This window comes from Tiliqua scincoides, chromosome 1 (genome assembly GCF_035046505.1).
Source record: "Tiliqua scincoides isolate rTilSci1 chromosome 1, rTilSci1.hap2, whole genome shotgun sequence".
Taxonomy (NCBI): Eukaryota; Metazoa; Chordata; class Lepidosauria; order Squamata; family Scincidae; genus Tiliqua; species Tiliqua scincoides.
In genome coordinates, this window is record NC_089821.1 from 159411006 (window position 1) to 159417968 (window position 6963).

The 6963-nt window shown below is 44.0% G+C and overlaps 1 pseudogene; it reads left to right on the top strand.

Moving 5' to 3' along the window:
- Positions 1-3773: 3773 nt before the first annotated feature.
- LOC136637720 (5S ribosomal RNA) lies at positions 3774-3890 on the top strand (annotated as a pseudogene).
- Positions 3891-6963: the final 3073 nt, after the last annotated feature.

Here is a 6963-nt window from a genome sequence, read left to right on the forward strand (position 1 = left end):
AACATGAGGATGGCTGGACTCTTTAAACAAATATTTTTCAGGGAAGACATCTGAAGAAGTAAGCCAAAGAGAAGTGACAAGAGGTGAAATTCTAGGGCTAATTGACAGGTTACAAATTAACAAATCACTGGGTTCCAATGACATACACCTGAGAGTTCTCTCAGATCTCAGAAGGGAAACCACTGATTTTCTAACAAATATATGCAACTTGTTACTAAAATTTACCTTCTTATTTGGAAGGTAGCCCATCTAAGTGCCAGGATCAGGATGGGGGAGGAAGTCAGAACATTATAGGCCAGTTAGCAATTATGTATGATGTAGAAAAATTGCTTTTCTCCAAATGTCACTAGAACTCTGGATTACCCAGTGCAATTGTTACTCAATAGAATCAATGGAAAGTACTGATAAATGAAAGTACTTCTCATGCAACACATAAAAAATATGAGTTCAGTGCCTCAAATTGTGTGGATGGCCATAGATTTAGGTGATAAGGATGCATGGAGAGTAGGTGTATCACCACCAATTACGGGTTGGTCCATGGCATGCATCAATAGGCAATTTAACCTGGCCAGCTCAGAATTCTTTCAGCACAGAATGGTAGGAGCAGCTTTTCATCACACATCCACAGCCTGTATGCTTGCTTGCAATGCCCAGCACCTCACCTTCTTGCAGTTGGATAATGGGGCTATGAGAATTAGCCCCAGGGAGAGGAACAGATCTTCTGAAAAATGCAAGCTAGCAGTGGAAATGGGTACTGAGCCCAATAAGATGAGTGAACCCATGATGCCTTGCTGGATCTTTCTGGCCTTTGGAGGCCCTGAAGAGGCCCCTGCAACTCATTCAGAAAGGATACAGGACCACGAAGCAGCACTGATTGGGTAAAATGGGAGTTTTTTCACTTTATTAGTAAAAATCATTTTGTCATTTTTTGTTGCAAATTTTCCATTATATTGCATTATTTTGCATTTACCAAAAAAGCACACCTCTAATCTTTGACTATGAGCTATCCACTTTATGGAACCACCAGGTTCAATTGCATCTTTGGGGCTTTTGGGACATTACAGTGAGGTATAACTATTAGCTTCATGTCCTGCCTGTCAGTTTTCTGAAGGCAACTTGCTGGCTGCTGTGCAAAATAAGGTAGAGAAACCACTAGATAGAGAGCCCACTAAGGCTAAGCTTCTGTTCTTATAATGTGGACTCAATACAGTCATCAACCTACATCCCTTGGATCCAGAAGCTAGGTTGTCTCCTGGCTGCATAGAAAAAGTGTTGTCCTCAGCATTTCTGTAGCAGAATGATTCCATTAGAAGAATAATCTCCCTTCCCGGCAGGCTTAGTGCTTAAGCTAAAGCCACTTCTGTTCCTTCCTCGCCCCCTCAGTGCTGAGTCACAGTAAGATCCTGTACCCTTTTCTGCAAATTGGTTTGTTTTGGCTGGAACTAGATGGACACATATGTTACCACCTGCTGGAAGTCCTTAACTTTACAACAGCTTGGTTTTTGATCTCTGAACAATTTGTTCGGTGGAGGGGAAGGTGGAAGCTGGGGGATGGGGAAGAGGACAATGAGCTCTTGATACTGAGCAGCAATAGTGCTCTTCTTTGCAGATAAATAGCTACCAAATGTGGGCTAAATACCAGCAACGAATCTTGTACACATGGTAGGGTTTGCATTGGAAGTGCTAGCAAATGCTGTCTTCTTATGGACCTTACCTGCTATTTTGTCGCATTATGCACTGAACTTGCATGTTAATTGGAGACCAAGGATATTGTTGTGTCATGGTCGACATTATGCTGTAGTTTCAACAATTGGGGAATGGAGTTTGTAGCTAAGTGGGAGAGCACATGCTTTTGCAGGCAGAAGGCCCCAGTTTCAATCTCTGACATCACTAGTAAAGACTGGGAAAGACTTCTGCGTGAAACCCTGGATAACTAGTGTAGGCAATACTGACCTGAATTGACCTGTGACCTGACTCTGTATGTTCAACCACTGACAGAATGAAAACATATGCCAGTATGTCATGTCCAAATACATTCTTTCTTCTACTCCTTCAGGAACATTGTCAGACATGGCACTAGAGGGAAGTGACGGCCATAATAACTCTTGTGTGATGCCCTAGTTAAACATTGGAGTTATGTATGAAACTCAAGGCGACGTCCTCAGCCTTCACATGATGCTCACTTTGTGATCCTTGACAAGTCTACTGATTCTTTACCTAATTTACCTGACAGCATTGTGGTAAGCTTAAACCAGTTGGCACAAGGCCAAATACAAGTGTAATAATGAAATTCCATTCCTGCATACATGTGCATATGTTCCAGGTATCCCTATCAATATCTGTTTTGTGAAGCAGGACATTTTAAAAAAAGGTATACTGTACTTCCTAACAATCATGCACTTTCACAGTGTGGAATGCTTGATACTGGAAAATATATTTTTACTGATACGCTGGGGGTGTCATGACTATCAATGATTTTCTTCTTCGAAAGTTAAGATTGCATATTTGCAGGGAAAGGGGCAGCCCAATCCTAACCTGCACTGGAACAGGCAGACTGGCTGGCCTGTGCTATATTCAGCACAGGGTTGGAGGTGGTCTTGGCACAATTTGGAGTAAAGAGACTTCTGTCCCCTTATCCCAAGGAATGCCCCAGTTACCTCCAGGAGCTGCTCAGATCTGCATCAAAAATTGTTGATGCAAATACGAGGATCCAAGTATAAGGTCAGGCTGATCAAGACAGGAGTTAGGATCTGGCCTAAGTGCCAGAAGCAGGTCCCACCCCCTCCTAGGCCCACCCCACCCACTGGTCCACCCTCCCCCCACCCCAGAAAGCCCACAAAACAACCTCCGCCCATCCTTCCCAAACTTCCATGCTAGCGGCCCATCACTGACTCCACCAGGGCTTGATCTGGCACAGGGAGGTTGGGGTGCATCCTTGTACTAGTCTCTCCAACTCCTACAGTGGCATGAACATGTTTTACATACGTCCGCGACACCCAGAAGCCAGTGCATGGGACTTGTGCCAGCTTTAGGGTTGCACTTGGGCACTGCAATCCTAACTTGCACTGGAATGGGGAGGCCAGCATGCCTGCCCCATATCCAACACAACTTTCAGGCTTCAAGTGGCTCAGCCCAGACAAGGGGAATCACTTCCCCTTACCCTGGGGAGACGAGCTGCAGCCCCAATGGGTCTACTTGGATCTGCACCACCTAAAGATATGGTGCAGATCTGAGCAGTCCGGAGCTGGCCCAGGCTGCCCGGGAATGGTATCAGGATCTGGCATAACTGCCAGGTCCCAACCCTGCCTCCTGCTTCCCCACCCACAGGCTCATGCACCCACTGCCTGCCCTCTCCCCGCCCTGGTCCCTCCCGCCCTCCCCACACGCACCCCCCGCACTGGCCTGGAAAGTTCGGCGCATACTTACCTATTCGCCAGTGCAGCAGGGCCTGATTCGGCCTCCCTCCTCTTAAGTCAGTGCGAAAATGCTTTACGGCACTTTTGCAACAATAATGGGCCAGTGCAAGGGACTTGTGTCAGCCCAGGTGCCTTTTGGGACTTGTGTAGGTCGAGGACACCCTTAATGTCTCAAATAAACATAAAGGTTTTATGTGCAGCTTTGTCAGATCTGCAGAGAAAAGTAAAGACTTGATGCATACATTGTCCTGAAATAAAATGAAATACACAGAAAATTATTCAGATTACCTTGCACATGTGTTACCTTGTGCCAGATTACCTTGTGCCAGATTACCTTGCATGTAATGTGCCAGATTACCTTGCATGTGTTACCTTGCACGTGCCGGATCTCATCTGATCTCAGAAGCTAAGCAGGGTCAGGCCTGGTTAGTACTTGGATGGGAGACCGCCTGGGAATAGCGGGTGCTGTAAGCTTATACCATGGTCTTTCGAGACTGAAGGTTGCCAACCTATTCAGATTTGAAATGGCTTCAATCTATACTTTTGACAAGGAAAAGTTACACAATTACCGATAAATGAAATTTTTATTTCCTTTTCAGCAAGGAATTAAACATGTTTATGTCAGGTTTGTGCTTTTGAATGTAGAATGATTACAATTACTACAGGTCTGTAATTGTGACTGTGCCATCAAGGCAGTTGTGCTAGTGATACAGAATAACAATTTGGTAACAGCAAAAATCAGGACAGTATCTGCTTCTGGAGCAAAGTGTCCTGAACATTCTAGAAGGTGAAAAACATATGGGAAGGGCTCACAAATTTTCTGAAGAACAGTTGTCTTATTTGTAAAAAAAAAAAAAAATTGTCAAAAATAAGACTTGAAGGCATCCTTAAACTTGCATGGTTAGCTTGTCTGAAGTTGGAATTACAGTCCAACGGGCTTACTTACACATATTCTGTGTCCAGTGGGTACCACTCACAGGTAGGTCCACGTAGGATTGCGACTTCTGAGGATTAGAAAAAACAGCTAACTATTTGAACTTCTTCAATCTTTCAAAAATCTACCACTGTTAAAGTCAGAGCTAGCACACACCACAGAGACCATTGTTGTTTTGTATTACATTTTACAAATCACATATGAGACCATCAGTAAACTGAAGCCGAGCCAAGGAAAGAATCATGGTCAAATTGCAAATCAGACATGACTTGAATCGACCCTGAAATCTCAATCTCAAAATGCCACATATTTTCACATATTGTTTCAGTTAACATGGGTTGGCTCAAAAGAAATATTCCAAAGTCTTTGTGAAGTTTATACGGCACTGCAGTTAGATTTCTTCGGTCTGTGTGGTCACACATAATTCATTATTTATGAATACCCAGACAACCACGAGGTATTTATGAATATACCCAAGAATACCAAGAGAGCATACATGTTGCTCTCCTAGTTTATTTGCGCTGAACCGAAAGCCAAAAGCTCCCTGTCTCCGAGGCTTCAGTCAAAAGGTAGAGATTGTTCCTTGGGACCGTTGTGGCTAGCCACATCAAACAAAGATCATAAAAAAGAGCAAGAATTTCATAAGCAAATTGGCAAATTGCAAATGGCTGCTTTGGCTCTTTCAAGGCACACATAATAGAGAGGTGAACATTTGTTCCAATGCAAATGTTCAGGTATGGTAAAGTGGACGTACAGCATGTACAAAGAAGGTAAGCATCCAATTGTCCCTCATGGACACTCCAAGGGTGCATTCAAGCTTATGTAGTTCATTTTGCTATGACGGGTTTTTTCAACTTAAGAAACAGCTGTGTTTTGAGTCAGACCGTCAATTCATCCAGTTAAGTATTTTTATATTGCCTCACAGCACTTCTCCAAGGTTTCAGGCAGGGATCATTCCCATCCCTATCTGGAGATGCCAGGGATTACAAAATAGATACTCCACCTTTGGTTCAACCTTGATATGCCCCTCCCTTATGGTTCAATCTTACTCAGACACCATGCCAATGTCACACAGACACTGGTGCAGCATCCGTCATATCCTAAACCTGTAAAGGCAAAGCCATGGTAGTGCAGCCTTCCCAGTAAAGCTGGCAGCAGCCATGGACAACTCCAACACAGCCCATCATCCACAGAGCAGCACCCTGCTATCAAAGCTTCATTGCCATAACATCTGTGCATTATTGGTGTGATGTCCAAGTAACCAAACATCACATCCACCCAGTCCCAATACCAGCTGCCAGGGAAGCATAGCTAGGGTGATGGGACCAGGGTACAGGGGCAGGTTAAGAATAAAAGAGTAACTGAAGCTGGGGAGACACCACCTGCAAATCACTGGGAGGAAGCAACATAGCAACAGACACCTCCACTAATTATGGGAAGGTGCCCCAGAGACAATACACACACACAACATGACACAAGGATGCTACACCACCCCTACAGGAGTCACGGTAGCATCACCAAAGAAGAAGAAAAACAAAGAACTGCTAGGAGCCCCTGCACCCAAAGTTCAAGTCCCCTGATCCTACACACAAATGCATTCATCCAAGGAATATATTTTTGAGCAAAGCAATGTAGAAAGGTAGCTCCCTTGGAAGAGGGTACCCATGAGAAACAAACACAGAGGTCTGTCTATGGCAATGGTTCAAGCCAATGTGGGAATAACCAGCAGCTGGAAGAAGACCTTATTTCAGGGGAGGCACTGTGATAAGTGACAAAGGGAGCCTCAACAGCACCCAGGCAAGGGATTGTGCTGGTAGCTTACAGCACAAAGCAAAGGCACAGACTGGGAGCCAGGTAAAATGGGTTCGAGCCCAGCCAAGGGACATGCCCTAGCCAGCAAGGCACGCACTTTGTGCATGACTAGCCAGAAACACCCATGACAGGGGCAAAAGAAGAGAGCGGTGCAAGTCTAGAACCTTCCAGGCAAAGTAGGAGAAGAATGAAGAATCAGGTTCTAATGGATGTAGCTTGAATCCAAATCTTTATTTCCAGAGTGCATGTGACATGCAACCAAGCACAAGCAAAAGGGAATGGGCAATTTACTTTTCCTTTCTGTGAGCAAATCTCAGAGATCATGGTGTTTGTGCATTTATTATATTATATATATCCTTATTATATCCCATCTTATATCCTGTCCTGCCTCCTGTCTACTTCATGCCTGAATAGGAATTTGAACCCAGTTCTCCCTAACTTTATGCACCCCACTGCGGCAGTTTCTTTTAGTTTCACCTCCTTGAATAGTCTTTAATATTTATGACTGAACGAGCCCTCACTCAATTGCCTCAACAGAGAGATGCAATATCTGCTTGAAGAAGAAGAAAGAAATGTTGACCTGTCTTTGAAACTTAAATTACAAATCCCCAAGGTAGGCTCTGATATGAGGAATAAGGAAATTGCTTTCTCTATTTTGGCATGACCTTTTCTCTTGCATGAATTCCACAAAGTAAAAAAAGAAAGGAGGAAGGAATCACATTTTTAAAAAAATCAACAGGAAGCAACTAAAGGCAGCTTGGGGCTCCTGGGAATATTTAAATACACACCAAGATCTCAACT